The sequence below is a fragment of the Gracilinanus agilis genome, chromosome 2 (genome assembly GCF_016433145.1).
Source record: "Gracilinanus agilis isolate LMUSP501 chromosome 2, AgileGrace, whole genome shotgun sequence".
Taxonomy (NCBI): Eukaryota; Metazoa; Chordata; class Mammalia; order Didelphimorphia; family Didelphidae; genus Gracilinanus; species Gracilinanus agilis.
In genome coordinates, this window is record NC_058131.1 from 593,717,502 (window position 1) to 593,735,926 (window position 18,425).

An 18,425-nucleotide genomic window follows, 5' to 3' on the forward strand; every position below is an offset into this window, starting at 1 on the left:
AAGTTGGAAGGTGGAGAATGAACAGGTACAATTCCTTGAATTCATTAAGAGTTTTTACACAAGCATCCATAACCCCCAAGGATCTGTAAACAATCCAAGCACATGGAAATAATAAGTGATTGATCAGTATGGGGTCAATTTTTCGATAAGACATATAGGCTGCATGAGAGGTACAATTATGAGAAAACTTGCATCAATTTTAGGATCTCACTAGATTTTGAGTCAATATAGCCTAGGAGGTCCTTGGTTAAGGGTACAACAGGTACAGGTAGTCCCATTTCCCAGCCACACAGGGCTGGGTTAAAACAAAATGCAATAAGGTTTTCCCCCTATTCCCCAAATTGAATAAAGTTTTCTCACAATCCAGAATTTAGAGTAGGCCCATAACTGAAAAGAAATGAACTAAGCTTACTCCAGAATTAAGTCACAAGATGGAATCAGTGTAGTTCACTCAATTGCCTCAATTCTCACTACCACTTCCTATCCTAATACCCAAATTCCTTCAATTTTCCTTATCAAATGAAATATTAGGCTGATTTCCCTACCTTAAATTAGGTCACTTGGTTGAGTGTTGGATTCCTAGCCTTCCATAAGTGTTCTATTGCTCTTTTGATGTGGCTTTTTCCCCTAATTTTATGATTTTCAAGAATGGATATTATACCCCAAGAACAAAGAGAGAAGTTACAGTAGTAGCTAGGATTTATATGTATGTACTTTAAGATTTGCAAAGCACTTTACACATGTCATTTCATTATGTTGTCACAACACTAGGAGGTAAGTGATATTATCCTCATTTTACAAGGACATTGAAGCCTGACATGGTCACATAATTTACCCAAGATCACATGATTAAAAAATAAATAACATAAATAAAGTAAATAAATGAGTGAGCAAGCAAATAAATCAATAAATAAATGATCAGGAGAAATTTGAAGGTCTTCCTAACTTCAAATCCAGGGCTCTAGCAATACTTCTATGGTGGTTGGAGATATTATAGCAAGTGTTAATATGGGAAGTCAAGCATTCCAAAGAATTTTTCAATCCAAAATGAAACAGGAATCAAGTGCACAAAAGCAAAGTACAGGAGATTATAAAAAAGCACACCAAGATCTCAAAAACTATTACTGTGAAATGGTCTAATATTTAAAAAAAAAAAAAAAAACCTCCAGGGGATCTGACAGTGTGAGAGAATGGTTACCGATTCTTCTACGGGAAGGTACAGACTTTTTGAAGTTGGTTAAATAGCAAGAATTTTAGGGTTGGTTTTTTTTTAAAGCAGTTAACCTTCTTTGAAGAAATATGCTCATCATGGGCAAGATAATTTTAAAAAACTGGAATACTAAAGATTGAAAAAAATCTAAATGTTACTTCTGAAACTCACATTTGTATTGGCACAACGAAAAAAGCATTGGACTCAGAGTCAGGAAGACCCAAGTTGCAGTTCTGCTAGTCCTTAACTCTCAGACTCACTTTCCTTAAGTGTAAAATAATTGTACAACTTCCTATGGCTGTTTAAGGATCAAATACAGTGATTATATGTAAAGTGCTTTATAAATCTAAAAGCTTTGTATAAAAGGTTATTGCCAAAACCATTATCAGAAGTCCAGACGAACCTCAAGATTTAAGTATCTTCAACTGTAAGACATAGATGTTTCACCCCATCCTCCACCATCACTAAATATTGTAGAAATGTTTACTTCTGGGGGGTCTGGAACTCTTTTTTTCCAGTGAAAGAATTAATAGTCTCAATAAATACATTAAAATGTCAAGAAGAATGAACTGGAATTCTAAATACTGTTGAATATTATTAGCTCAACCTTATACCATGCTGCAACTGTCACCAAATGTTAAAAAATGCATCCAAGATATGAGGTTAGATACTTCCATTACCTAAGAACTTGCCCAATTTAAAGTTGGGGTAAAGGTGTGATAGAGAGGACTCCAGGTTTCTAATAACAGCTTCCCTAAAAATCTTTACATTGAGACAATTAACTGGGGAGGACATATAGATTACATTATTATCATATAATATATATATTTTTTAATGTCTACAGGTGGATCAGAATTAAGTCCTTTCAACCTTCCGATTGCTCTGTATTGAAAATAAGTATTTTAGTAAATGTAACATCTTAGTAATATTTATTTGGTTTTTAGTATCACACACTTAGAACTGAAAGAGACCTTAGAAATCATCTAATCCAACCTTCCAATTTCAGATATAAGAAAGAAAATCTGATAGATTACATAAATTGTCCAAGCTCATACAGGTACAAATGGGAAAACTTGGATCCAAGTCCAGATCCTTTAATTCCAAAACCAGCACTTTTTCTAGTACATCATTAGAAATACCACAGAATTATAATAAATTGGAGAAGCAGATTATATACTCTTGAGATACATGTTTTAAAAAGAAACAGGCAATTACAAAAAATAAAACAGATAATGTTCATTACATGAAACTGAAAAACTTTTGAACAAACAAAATTAATGAATCTAGAATTAGAAGAAAAGCAGTCTAAGTGGGAGGGGAAACAATTTTATATTAAATTTCTGAGAAAAGGGTTTTGTATCAAGATGTACCAACAACTAAAAGAAATATAAAAGGCCAGAAACCATTCCCCACAAGATAAGTGATCAAGAAACAACAGTTCTCAAAAGAAAAACCACAAACTATTAACAATCATCTAAAAGGATGCTCCAAATACCTAAGGAAAATGATTTTTTTTTAAAGCCCAATGTCTTATCTCATACCTGGCAGAATGGCAAAAATGACTGTGAATCTGTACAATTTGGATTACATGAATAAAGTGACTAAAATGACCATGAGATTGTGTTGTAAGATATATTACCCCAAAGAGGTCAGTGACAAAAAAAAAAAAAAAAAAAAAAAAAAGGCTCCATATTCTTAGCAACACTTTTGTGGTCTTGAGGAACTGGAAACAAAATAAATACCAACCAATTGAGCAATGCCTAAACAAACTTTAGTACATGAATGAAATACTACTGTGTTGTAAGAAATGAACAAGATGAATTTTTAAAAACCATGGAATTAGGGCTACGTGAACTAAGACAAAGTGAAGTAAACAGAGATAGTAAAATACTACTTTATACACAATGACTACATCAATGTGAATGGAAAGAAACAACTACCCCAAAACAATCCAAAATATAGAAAAATCAGAAATAAATTTGCATATTTATACAAAATCAAAAAGAAAGAGTAGATATGAAAAAACACTTCCCTCTTCCTCTTTCTTAGAGGAATAAGAGTCTACTGGTGGAGAACACTTGCATTTACACCAGATTTTATTTATATATATTATATATATCAGCTTTGCTTTTTTCTTCTTTTAAAAAAATTCTGTCACAAAGAATGACTAACTCTCTGGGAGAGGGTGAGGAAGAACACAGGAAGAATTAGGTGATGTAAAAACAAAAGATATAAATATCTATTTTTAAAAAATACCACAGAATCATAAGTTATATGGGATCTCGGAGTTGTACAGACCAAATGACTTGTCAAAGTCTGTCTCATCCTAGTGTCTCCCCACAGTGCCTAGCATCACACTAGTTGTTTAACCCAACAGAACTATTATTATGAGTGACATGATAAAGGTCTCTCAATTATCTGCTTATCACCAGGAGGAAAGTTGTCACAAGTTCTGTTCAGTCCTCTCCAGAATACAAATCTCCAGGCACTTTAACCTTTTCTCTAGGTACTATAACAAGTTATAAAAGTTGTATTGCTGGGCCTCTGCTGGTGTGGAAAACTAATAGCACCAATTTGTTCTACTGCTAGCCAGATTATTACTTACTAATTCAACATAGATTAATAGTCACATCTGTCCTTACCTCATAACATTAAAACATGGGTTAATGGCCCTAAATTCACATTTCAAGAGTGGTGAAAGGCAGCAATTTTTAGTGAGAACTACCTCCACCAAATAGGCAGATAGATTTAGGAGAAAAGTTTCTTAGGCAAGTTAACTAGATTTTCCCTAGTTCAGACTGGTATGAAGATAATAAAGATCTATTGTCCTCTCTTGGCTCTTTCATGTATGGCTGTTAACATGATTCAGCCCCTAATTATTAGTGTAAAACACTCCACTCTACATTCTCTCTTGGTGATCTCATCAGCTTGAATGGATTTAGTTATCTCTACAAAGATCCTCTCAACTCTACAAGTAGTCATTATCACCTTGCTGACTCAAGTCCCAAATCACCAACTGCTTCTTGAATGTCCATATGCATCTAAGACTATCACATTCCAAGCAGAATTCATTTTCAGGTCTAGCACTGTCACTCAACTTATCTTTGAGATAACATTTCTTTGGAGAAAACATCAACTTATCTAGCTGATTTTTTAAGGCCCTGTAATCTGCACTGATCCAAATAACCACATATATCCTTTCAGGTATCACCCCTGTTCTAGTCAATGGCCTACTTGCTATACTCTAAACTCAGTATTCTATCTCTTCCCTCCATACTTTTGTGCAGGCTGCCTGCCACTTAGGTCTGAAATGCTCTCACTCCTTTAATGAATTTCTAAGCTTCCTATGAAGCAGAGTTGCCACCTCCTAAATCAGGCCTTTCCTGATTGCTCCAGTCATTTGCTCCCTCAAATTATTAATTTCCTTAAATTGTTCTCCTTTTTACTATCCAACTGTTCTCTACCTTAAGACAGAGTTTTGACTTGGTCAGAGCAGGGAAAGATAAGCAATTTTAAAATCCTCTAATATCTGGGGATGGTGGGGAGTGATAAGTTAGCTTAGAGGGTTCTATGATGCCACTCTACATCTGGAGAGAGACATGCCAGGAAAACAACAGACATGGGAGAAATGGAAACTGGAGGATACCAAAAACAAATCACCTATTTTAATTCCCTGCCTCCTCCATCTCTGACCTCATACCCTAGAAAAGGATTAGTAACTTTTCTTCAGCTTCCCTCTTCACTTTTATCACCAAATCTGAAAAAACAGAATTTAGGCCAATACTTCTATTCAAATAACACTACCTTAAATAGACTTTGAATGCTACCCCAGCAACTAATTTCAAATGAATTAGCAATGATTCAGTAAGTACCTCTTTGAGGAAGAAGGATACTAGGGATACACAAATGAAAATGGAATAAAGCCCTTGCTCTCAAGGACTTTAACACTGGAGGTCTTCTCTTATAGTGGGTCTGGAAGTCAAAGGATATGAATTCCCAACTTGGTTATGCCATTTACCAAAATGAACTCTGGGTCATTTAATTTTTTCAAATGAAAAATGAAGGGATTGAACATTCATGTACCACAGTTTGTTTAGGCATTGCTCAACTGATTGGCATCCATTTTGTTTCTAGTTCTTTTAGGATCACAAAAGTGCTACCATAAATATTTTGATAAATATGGAGACCTCTTTGGGGTAATATGTCTATCAAGTACAGCCATATACATGGTCATTTTAATCACTTTACTTACATAATTACAAATTGGACAAGATGCTCTCCAAGTACCCTACTATTCTAAGTATACTTATTATCCTATACACATAGGGTACAAAGTAGAATGTTATGAGTGCAAGAGTTCCAAAGTGCAATAAGAAATTTGAAGAGGAGAATATGTACACCTGTATGAAAGGGAAATCAATGAAGTATTCATGGAGGTAGCCACTGAGCTTGAATGAGAATGGGTATCCCTGACTGTCTCTTCCATATGGAAGGAATGCACTTTAGTCTTGGAAAGTACAGGAAGGTTCTAGGGAAGTAATTCTGCATCAATCTGACAAAAAGCTAGTATTAGAATCAGTTACAGGGCATCAGTAGGTTATAGCTAAAGTATAATAGTGTATGAAATGGTTAACAGCATTCAGCTGAAAAGATTAACCAGAGCCAGATTGCTGAGAACTCCAAAATCTCAGTTAGATAGATGGCTTATATATTTCGCTACATGCAATGAGTCAATGTTTTCTGACAGGATATTGACATAAGGCATGAGCATTATGAAGAATATTTTGGCAGTCAACTGGAAGGATATTGGAGAAGAAAACAGCCTGAGTGCAGAAATCATTTGGGAGACAATTATACTAGTCCAGAAATGGTGATTAATTAAAGGTATTGATTGTGGCAGCATTAATGTGAATGTGAAGGATGCAGTAAAAATTTCCAAAATCCAATAAACATGTCATAAGAACACAAGTTTTAAAGCTGAAGCATATTTGTGAATTCTAATCCAAAACTATATACAGAGAAGTTAACAGAGCTAGAACAACTTGAATTATCATATAAGTCAATAAGTAGAACAACTCCCCAGCTTTTGGGACAAGAATTCACTATTTGACAAAAACCGCTGGGAAAATTGGAAAGCAGTATGGGGAAAAACTAAGTTTAGATCAACATCTTATACCCTATACCAAGATAAATTCAAAATGTGTAAATGACTTAAATATAGTGACTGAAATCATAAATAAAATAGGTGGACATAGATCTGTGGCAAAGAATTTGACCAAGCAAGAGATAGAAAACATTGCAAAATGTAAAATGAATGACTTTGATTATATCAACTTAAAAAGGGTTTGTATAAACAAAACCAATGCAACCAAAATTAGAAGGAAAACAACAAACTGTGAGAACATTTTTATAACAAAACTCTCTGACAAAGGTTTAATTTCCCAAATATATAAGGAACTAGGTCAAACTTATAAAAAAAATAAGCCATTCCCCAGGCGACAAATGGTCAAGGGACATGAATAGGCAGTTTTCACATGATGAAATCAAAATTACCAAATAATCACATGAAAAAGTATTCTAAATCCCTCCTCATTAGAGAAATGCAAATTAAACCAACTCTGAAGTACCACTTTATACCTAGCAGACTGGCCAATATGGAAGCAAAGGAAAGTAATAAATGTTGGAGGGGATGTAGTAAAATTGGGACACTAATACATTGCTGGTGGAGTTCTGAATTGGTCCAACCACTCTGGAGGGCAATTTGGAACTATGTGCAAAGGGCTTTAAAAGAATGCCTGCCCTTTGACCCAGCCATACCACTGTTGGGTTTGTACCCCAAAAAGATAAGGAAAAAGACTTATACAAAAATATTTATAGCCCTTTGTGTTGGCAAAAAATTGGAAAATGAGTTGTCCCTCAATTGGGGAAAGACTGAACAAATTGTGGTATCTGTTGGTGATGGAATACTACTGTGCTCAAAGGAATAATGAACTGGAGGTATTCCATGAACTGGAAGGACCTCCAAGAATTGATGCAGTGAAAGGAGTAGAACCAGGAAAACATTATACACAGAGACTGATACATTGTGGCCCAATAGAATGTAATACGACTTCTACAACAGCAATGCAATGACCCAGGACAATCCAGAGGAACTTATGAGAAAGAACACTATCCACATCCGGGGAAAGAACTATGGGAACAGAAACACAGAAGAAAAACATATGATCGATCATGTGGTTTGATGGGGATATGATTGGCATTTTGATGTTAAATGAACACTCTACTACAAATACAACATGGAAATAGGTTTTGAACAATGATATATATATATATATATAACCCAGTGGAATTGCTTGTCAGCTCCGGGACGGGGGAGAGGGGAATCATGAATCATGGAACCATGGAAAAACATTCTAAAGAAAAAAATTAAAAAAAAAAAAAAAAAAAGAACTACAGATTTAAACCCAGATTCTCTAACTCTTAAAAACCCAGTACCATTTTTTTTTTCATTACACATGCCTTGTCCTTGATTAGAAATGGAAAGGAAGCTAGGAGGTTTGAGCAAATGATTCAATTCATTTTGCCAAGACTGATCAACTGAGTCATAAATGGTAGTACCATCAACAGAAATAAGTTTGTTGAGAGAGGACAATTAAGGAGATAAAGGAAAACAGTGTATTCAATTTTTAATAAGGCTTAAGATAAACAGGAGATAAAGCATTAAATATATAGGACTAGAGCTCTGGGAAAGATAAGTGACTATATAAATTTGGGAGCCATCTGCAGAGAGAGCTCATGAGTGAAGCTGACACTGGTGAAGAGAGTAGAGAGAAGAGGATCAAAAACTGAGCCCTGGGGAAAACACACATTTAGTGGATGGAAAGAAAATGGTCAATAAAAGAGGTCCATAAGGAACAGTCAGATTTGTCCAAAACTCAAGATAATAGCTCACAGAATAAATTAAAGAAGGATTCACTAGTGTTAAATACTAAAGAATTCAACAGAGATGAGGAAAGAGAAACGCTTAGTTGCTCCACCAATTAAAAGGTCAATTTTGAAGCAGCAGTTTCAGTAGAGTAGTTGAGGCTTAGTGAAGGTGTGTAGTGGTAAGAAAACATCAGCACTGAATAAATACATATTCCTCTTGCTAACAAGGAGAGAAACAGAACAATACTATGAATAGGGTAGCAGAGACAAGGAGCCATATATGGCTGGCTGGCAAAGTAGAGAGAATGCTAGGCCTGGAGTAAGAAAGAACCTGAGTTCAAATCCAGACTCAAAACACTAGCTCTATGATACTGGGCAAGTCACTTAATCTCTGCCCCAATTTCCTCATGTATTTAATGAAAATAATAGTAGCGCTCAAAGGAATAATAAACTGGAGGAATTCCATGTGAACTGGAAAGACCTCCAGGAATTGATGCAGAGCGAAAGCAGAGCCAGAAGAACATTGTACACAGAGACCAATACACTGTGGTAAAATAGAATGTAATGGACTTCTGTACTAGCAGCAATGCAATGACCCAGGACCATTCTGAGAGATTTATGGAAAAGAACGCTACCCACATTCAGAGGAAGAACTACAGGAGTGGAAACAGAAAAAAAACAACTGCTTGAACACATGGGTTGAGGCAGATATGATTGGAGATGTAGACTCGAAACTACCACACCAATGCAACTATCAACAATTTGGAAATAGGTCTTGATCAATGACACATTAAAAACAGTGGAAATACGCATCATCCATGGGGGGGAAAAGGGGAAACTGGGGGGGGGGGAGTGAAGGGGAAAGTAAGAGCATGAATTATGTAACCATGTTAACTTTTCTAAAAAATAAATATTAATAAATGTTTCTAAAAAAAGAAAATAATAGTAGCATCTACCTTCAAGACTGTTGAAGACTCAAATGAGTTAATAATAAAGAGCTTAACATTATGCCTGGTACATAGGTGTTATATATATATAAAAAAAATATATATATAATATATATACACACACACACCACACAAACACACACATGTTAACTATTATTAAAGGATTTGGGGTTGGTTTTTTCCTGTTTTCTTAGGATAGGAAGAAAAATCAATAGGGAAAGATGAAGCTTAGAGGAAAGGTTACATGGAATGAGGCCTCAGAGGTAAGAGGAAAGGGATCCAGGAACATAACACTGTTTCTAAGGTAAAAAGTTTTCTACATTTATAACTTACATTAAGACTGAACTAGAACCAATGGAAGAATTAGAAGAGGCAAATTTCAATTTATTCCTTATAAAAAAAACTCTCTAATCATTAAATCTGTTCAAAACTAGAACAGGCTGCGCCTCAGGAGATGGGAGTTCATTAGCCTCCAGCTAGAAACCTCCAGTGCCTGGATCTGAGAATGGCCAACTATCAGTCTGTGGATCAGATGACCTCTTAAGATTCTAGTACAATGCCTGGCAAAGCATGCACTTTTCAAAAGGGGAGCTACCTTAAATGGATGAATCTCCAGACCAGCCTAAACTACATGACCTCCCCTTCCCAAGCTACAAGCACCAATACCACTCACTAACTTTTGCTCTTCTCCTAGCTGGTCTTAAAATGTTCAATTTACTCATTTTTTGTCATATCCATTTGGGAGTTTCCTTGGCAGAGATTAGAGTGGTTAGCCATTTCCTTCTCCAGCTCATTTTATAAATGAAAAACTGAGGCAAACAGGGTTAAGTGACTAAAATTATTACAGTCACCAAATTTGTTACAGATAGCAAAGTGTCAGGATAGAATATAAGGCCTTAAGTCAGGAAGACCAATCTGGTCTCAGATACTTACTAGTTGTGGGGCCCTGGGCAAGTCATTTAACCCTTCTTGCCTCAGTTTACTCATCTATAAAATAAGCTACAGAAGAAAATGGCAAACCATTCCAGTATCTTTGCCAAGAAAACCCTAAATGGAGTCACAACAACAAAATTTAATCTACTGAACCACAAAATTTGTTTTCTTCTCTCCTCCCTAGGTCCAGAGAGAAATGCTTCCCAGTCAGGAAACATAATGCCTAGGTACTCAAAAAGTCCATTAACACCTGTTTTCAAATTTTATTTGCAAGATAAAAATCAAAAAAGATGTAATTAGAAAATCTTCCCTACTTTGTGATCCTTTTAACCTCACTATTGTTAAGGATGGAGCGAGAAAATTATATTCTCTTCCTAACACAAAGAAGTGTGAAGAAAGTGTTTCTGGATTGTCAATTGGTTAGTACTACTACTGTCATATTAATATTTCAGATGTTATAACATAAGAGGAACCTAACTACCTAGTAACATTGTTTCTAAGGGAAAAAACTGAATCACAGAATCCAAAAATTCTGGAGCGGGAAGTAACTACGCCAAAACTTTTGAAGTTAACACAATGAAGAATACTGGAAAACAAGCCATTCATTATATTTAAAAGTTTGTAGTATTGTCTTCATGGTAAATTTCGAAAAAGTGATTTCTTCCTAGCTGATTAGTTTTAGTTACGAATAGATCACCAGTATCTACTAAGTAGTTACTCTTCTTGAAAATCAAAATGCAGGCCAAGTTCACTAAAGATAACAAACAATAAGCATGAATGCCTGAATAAAATGAAGAGGGAAATGTGGAACATGAAAATAATTTTAAATAGCATTATTTTACAACTCATAGACTAGAAATTATTATTTGCAAAATAAGATTGGTTTAGACAAATAGTCCCCTAAGATACCTTGCAACTGGTTAACACAACTCAAGATTATCTATTTAATTAAACAAAAATGTATTAAGCAACTCCTATGTGCTAGGCACTATGGATAAAAAGATGAAAGCCCTCAAGTTTATATTCTAATTAAGAAAGCATGACATAAAGCAGTGGTGTCAAACACAAATAGGAACAACCACAAAATTATACATAAGGATTACTGCAAGTTACATATTAGTTTTAAAATGTAAATGTTATCCCTGTTTTATTGTATATTATATACATTTTAATCTAGTTCCATTGCTGTGGTGTTGTGAACAACATGTCTGACATCTCCAATGTACAAGATAAAGGGCTTACCTGGCAGTCAAGAAAAGAGATTCAAATCCAGACTTACTAGCTGTGTGATCATAGACTAATGAGTTAACTTGTCTCAGACTTTCTCTCATTTGTAAAATGAAATGATACCTCTAGTACCTATACCTCATAGGGTTGTTTAGAAACTTAATGAGAAAATGTACATGATATGCTTTGCAAACTATCAAAGCTATTCATAATCATAAACATAATGCCTAAAAAACAGATGACTTCATGGTTGATTTGCTGAATTTACTAGATTATAAAAATTGATGTTACCCTTTTCAAAGAATTCAAATCATCTTAAATAAGAGTAACACTTATTCCATGATTACTGAAAACTCTCTTCTGAAACTCCTTTGGTGACAAGGACAGAGCAGAGTTCTTCTGGGTTAGAGAGCATGGAGAAGTCATATAACCTCCCTGAAGATATTTCTTCATCTATAAAATTCAAAATTTGTTGTAAGGAAAATATTTCACAAACCTCAAAAGTGATGTATAGGGGGCAGCTGGGTAGCACAAGTGGATTGAGACCCAGGCCTAGATGAGAGGTCTTAGGCTCAAATCTAGCCTAAGACACTTCCTAGCTGTGTGGCCTATTTAGCTGTATGGGCAAGTCACTTGACCCCCACTGCCTAGCCTTTAGCACTCTTCTGCCTTGGAACCAATACATATGGTTCGAGGGCAGAAGGTAAAAGTTTAAAAAAAAAAAAAGTGATGTATACATCTTTTTAATTGCCTTTATAGACTTCCCTATAATTTTTCATTACCTTTATGTGATTTCTGTAAACAGCCATAATCCAAAACAAATTTTGGTGAATACAATGGTTAATCAAAGCACTGTTATCTATCCATAATTTGGCAATAATATAAAGAAAAAAGATTGACTCCTGTATAGCTTGTAAAAAGGGTCCTGAATAGATCTAAATTATTTTATTAAACAAATGTTTTAATGTTCCTTCCCCCATGTGTGCTCATGTATACTATATATGTATATTTTAAAACTTTTTCTTCAAAAATGCTATATAGTTCATAGGCTGTTATATATTCTATATACATAAGAAAACAACCCTGAAGGACTCCACTCATTTTAAATTACATATCATTACAATATGTTTAAAAGAATTTAATTCCATTAAAACCTACAATCCCTAAAGAAAATACTTTTCAGGGAGAGAATTGAACTTTAGGAAGACCTCGGCTCAAATCTTCAGCCACTAGGGGAATTAATTAAGTCATCCTCAAACTGTTTCCCTATCTGTAAAATAAATTGCCAGCAGTTGAAGAAAGAAGTTAGAACTTTCTTCAAAGTACTTTGTAAATAATATTTTGCATTCTGTTACATAATAGCAAACATATACCATTATTTTACTGTGAATTCCTTAAAAGATTATTTAAATTTTCTTTGTATAATACCCTTAATAGATGTTTCTTGAATTGAATATAGAACCATATAAAAATCACAATATATTATAGCTCAAATTACACTTCTACAGGTTGATTTCTATGATCACCCCAGATTTGGCATTATATAATATTAATTACAGTCCTTGTCCTCTTAATGTGTAGTCTTATCTGTGGAATTATGAGAAATCTCTGCATAACTAAGAAATGAAAAATCTATTTTTTTCAAATCAAGATATCCTTTCTCACAAAAAGGCCTACACATAATAATGTTCAATATTTCAACACTGTGGTAACTGTTCTTTAAAAAAAATATTTCTCAATTTTATTAGTCTCTCACTCAACAAGTACTGTTTGTCCTGCCTTCTTTCCTCAAGGGCTCTTATTACAAAAAGTCAACACCTGCTTAAAAGACAAATAGGTTTGATGTTAGAGTTTTGAAACGAAAGGAATCAAAACAGTAAAAATTTAGAGAGATGATAGCTTTCTTTTCCAGCCACTATATTGTCTTTCTCTTTAAAGTTAAGGGTATGTAAAGGGCAGAAAATATACATGATAAATGCGCACTCAAAAAAGTTATGTAAATATTTTCAGGCCATGGATGTGACTATAACACAATGAAATTCAATTCATTTAATAAAAATTTCTAATTTGTGCTAACATACAGAAGAAAAATCCCAATAAATATTAAACAGGTAATGAATAAACAAGAGACATGATAGTAAAGAGGAAGGAGAGCTGGCCTCAGGAAAACTTGGATTTATATGCTATTTCCACACCTGGTCTGGCAGTATGACCCTAGCAACTCAATACTATGTAACTGGCAAAAGATACTCATCTGAATATGCATAGAATTCTCCAATGAAAGAGCTCCCCATACCAATTAAAAATCATGTGCTTAAAAAGGGGGATAAAGGGGAACATTAGGATATACTATACACTGTTTCATTTTGAGTTGTTTTAAAAGGTAAGAACAAAAATTTATAATGTCTGCACTTTTTTCTAAACCACATTTTAAAAAAATACAATTTTACTCCACTGGATGTAGTATTCACTAGAGAGATATAGCCCTTGTTACTTTTAACAAGATATATCTCACAATATCTGAGGCAGTTGCTTAGTAACTAAAATTACAGGGTTTCAGTAAATTAGTCTTTAATAAAGGAATCAGAATTTGTACCCCTTTTTTGATCAATTCATATTTTAAGTCAATAAAAAGCCTTGCTTTAAAGAAAAATTAATTTTTTTCTCTCATAGGAATGAAATGTTCTCATCTATGATCTTTCCCCAATGTAAACTTTATTTTGACCAAAAGTATTTTTGAGATTAAGATTTATTATAAATTAAGATTACTACTCAAAATTTTTACTTTCCTAGAATCAGGTGTGATTTATACAGTTTGAATACACAATAACTTCCACCATTTAATAAGTTTCCCATTTTTCCTCTTTTAAAAGTTTTTAAAAAGGAAAATGTTTTCATATTCGGTCCTCAGTTTATGAAATCAGTTTTGGTTCTAATAAAACAAAAAGTTACCAAAAGAACCATCTCCAGAATATAAAAATGTGAACCAGATTCTTATAGTACTAATACAGCCTACACTGATTTGGCTTAATTATTAAAATTATATCAAAACTCTAAGATCAACTTAAAAATTAAATGATCAAGAGTTTAAACTATCTTTTTCTACTAGGTGACGTTTTTAATAAATGTTACAATATATTTTCAAAATCTTCCAGTTAAAAAACCAGGCATGCATGTTTGTTGGTCTAATAGGAAAGTTTAGCTGAAGAGCAAGTAACTAAAGAGTTAAGTATTCAAACCTAACAGGATTTTACAGTAAATGGAAAAAGTCAACAACAGCAGTACCAAATAAAGAGTTTGAGAAGGGGGAATGGGGAGATAATAAACTTATTTTTAATGTTTACTTTTTCAAAATAATCCATTTGTAAGTATTCTGGCCAACATGTTTCTCTTATAATCTCGGCACTTCTTCTATAATGGGAAAATTAGAATGAGGGAGGAGGGAAAGGTTCCCAGGGGTAGATCAGCTTTAAGCATGCATAGGAATGCACAGTAAATGCAAATGATCTTCAGTAGAAAGAGCAAAAGGGAGAGGAAGGGGGAGGCGGGGAGAAAACAGCAATGCTATGTGGACCAAACAAAAAACCATTTCTCAGAATTGTCCTCCCAAATACCTGCTTCCAGCACAAAATCTACCTCCAGATAGATTTCTTTAAACATCGGGTGAAAAACAAAATAACAAAAGAAATCATTCCTGGTTTTTTGTCTACTAAAACAGGGGACAGTAAAAGCAACGTGGCCCCAACTGGCTGAGCAAGCAGTAACTATAGTGCCAGGAGAGGGCGAGGCTTTGACAAGCACTGAGCTAATGCTGACATCACTGGAAGGCAGAGCCTTTCCTACAGAGCCTCCACTGTTGACACTCCTGTTACTAAGTGAGCTAACAGCCAATCAGATTCCACAGCCAACACAGGACGGCCTTTGAACTCCCCACCAGCAACTTCCTGCTGTTTTTAGAGTACACAGTGCAATGCAGTATGTCTGTCAGCTATGCGGCACAAAGGAACAGCCATTTTGTGACTGAACTGGACCTGCACCAAAATGCCATGAATTCTTTATTTTAGTTGCTCTGCCACATCTAATTTCTAGTCATTTTCACACCATGGAAGTAATAAACTAATATATTTAATTTGTAGCACTTAAGTATTGTGAATAGTTTTACATTTAAACCTCTCCTCAAAATCTCAGGTTATAAGAAACAAGATCATAAAATGGCTGCCACAAACTGCATGTTCAGTTTCACAGTATGCTGCATTATGCAACTGCTAACCATCACCCCCCAATCTCTTACAGTAACTGTTCTATAGTAGCTTCTTGGTGTATTGAGGACAGAGGTCTGAAATGTAAGCATTTTAGAAGGAAACAGGCTCAAATGCAAATTTCCCAGGTTGTTATTTAGTAAAAATCAAAGATAAATGATAATTTAAAAATGTATGATGATGAGACAACAGAAATACAAATAAACAGCCCTGTCATATCATTTCCTTCTTTGCCTATATTAGTATTAAGGTAATTCTCAATTTCCAAATTACACCAATATTTGTGGTATTGGTACCTATATCTACATATACCATCAAAATCTTCTATTTCACACAGTACTAGTGTTAGAAACAAAAAATTCAAATTAAGTACCCCAATTTTCTCTTTGAAAATAGGTAGAAATAACTACATATCAGTACTAATAGTGTTAAGAAATCTCAGAAGCAGGATACACTCAGGGACATAATTTTCAGTAATAATAATTTTTAATGTTTTTGTGTTGTCTTAACATTCCAGATAACGCTACTCCTTCCTTGAAAAAAATCAAGTTGCAAAAAAAGGGTGGCACGTAATTACACAGTATAACTACAAAATATGTAAACAGATATTTCTAATCATTATTATAAAGTGTTCCATATCTCCAAAAGCATTAAGAAAGTCTGCTAAACTCAGTGAAAATCACTCCCTCTAGAATTTCTTTCCAGCTAATTCCCAAAGGAATTTCTATTTGCTCTGTAAGTTTTCTTTTTCTTGACTTAAGGTCCTTAGTTACATTTTCACTAAAGCTACCTACAGTGTTCTATTATTACACAATAGAAACTAAGTATCTTTATATAGTTTCAATAGAAACAATATAAATAGATGAAGCCCGGTTTCTTGTCCCAGGACCTGAGTTATTACAGTAAATTAGGGTACCAGTTACCTGGACTACTAACTTTCAACTTAGCTTTCAATCAAGGAAGTCACATTACCCAATTACATTAATACATTACTAACATCCTTCAGAGATGGCTCCATAATTTAAAAAAGGAAGTGAAGTCATAAATATACATTGCATAGCTTTTCAGGATATCACACGAACTGAAAAGTAAATTAGTTTCTATAAGATATTCCTTCATCTTCTAAGAGTTTCTCAAAGTAAAGAATCTTGGACATGTAAAAACATACTTGAAAAAAATTCATCTGCAAGTACTTGGTCCTTATTCAAATGCACACATAATACTAGAACTTTGAGAGGGCCAAATAAGCATTTTGGGAGGTTGAAAGCTAAAAGTCAAAAAGTCAACATCACCATGTGCTTTTTTTTTTATTAGAAAACACAGAGCGAGATCAATGATGCTAAACATAATCTTTGTATAGAAAAGCTAAACAAGACCCAAGTGAAGTTATGCAAATTACAAACCCAGGGGAATACTATTTTGTAGTGGGCCTTTAATTACAAGTTTGTTAAATATACCTAGATGTCAAAATTTCCCTTTTCTATTTCCTCAAATGCCTTTATTTTCCCCACCTACTCATTCTCTAAAAAATGATCTTAGTATTTATTGGGCAACAGTTTTTCTTGTCTTTAAAATAATTCACTTTTATCATTAAAAGAAAAGAAATTACTTTTAATAGTTCAGGTACTAAGTTAAGAATTCAAACTGTAAAGCAATCAAAAAGCCAAAGACTTTTTTTTAAAAAGGATTAAAATCAGAGAAACATTTCAAAGTTAAGCAGTTCATGTTTAAAAATGCAAATATTTATTGTGTGTAAAATTTAACAGATATAAAAAGTAAATCATATACAACACTTTCAAAAACACTAATCTATTTTAATATCACTCGATGTATTTTATACAGTTTTTAAAATAGGCAAAGGCAAATTGAGAAATGGGAATAAAGAGATGGGGAGATACCAAGTAATTGGTCACATTTTCTTTTACCTTTACAAAATTAAAAATTTTTAATTCTCTAGTTACAAATAATATCTCTAAGTACATCAACCAAAGTATTCATACATGAAAAATCATCAAACATAGGATTGTACAAAGGTAACATTTTGTAATCTTTATTACCTATTCATTACAAGCTCCACTAAAACCTGAATAGAAAACATATCATGTTTTAATCATGGTCTATTTACAAACTTCATAGGATAAGGCATTCCACATACCCTTAATAAAAGAAAATAAAAAATAGAACCACAATAAATTCTGCTGGAATGCTGACTAAATATAAGAACCTATATTTAAAATGTCATGAAGTAGGAGAAAATTCTTTTCTACCAAATTGTTTTATCCAAATCTACAATTTGAAAATATACCTGAAAATAACCTTCCTAGTTTTTAACACAAAAGTAAACATATAAACATAATAACTGTAAACTAACTAAACAAGTACTGTAAGTCAAATAAAAGCATTCCCTACTCTATGATCAGTTTTGATTTTATAAGTATGTGAACTGTAACCATCAAGTAAAGGATTTGATAAATAGTATCAAAATTTCATAAAATGTCAAGTGTATCAAAGTATTCTAAGGTCAAATAAAAATATAAACAGAGGAACATCAGTCAAAGAGGTCTTTTTTAATTTTTATTTTAAAATGCACATTTTTTCATTCATGTAACTTTCTCTAGTGTCTATTTACTATAATTTACTACTACAAGGCTGCTCTATGGCCCTCAGTTAAAGTTTGGATATCCTAGATTCTTCAAAGAAAAATTTGCCTTGTATGTAAAATGGTGCAATGCAGCAATGGCTAAACCGACAAGGTCATTTTTCTGCAGCACAAAAACCTAAAATCTGAAAATTAATATCCAAAAAACTGTAATTTACAGGAAAGACTCCCTTGGATAAAGGTATCATACCTTTTGACTACTATATGGGGCCTTAAGTCACAGCACAACTTTCAGAAATTGCTACCAAAAAATTAGGGTGTGG

General features: G+C 33.7%; 1 protein-coding gene across 1 annotated transcript in view; it reads right to left on the bottom strand.

Moving 5' to 3' along the window:
• The window catches only part of CHD2 (chromodomain helicase DNA binding protein 2), a 133,997-nt gene that overhangs the window by 114,369 nt on the left and 1,203 nt on the right, over window positions 1-18,425 (bottom strand). The window lies entirely within an intron of this gene.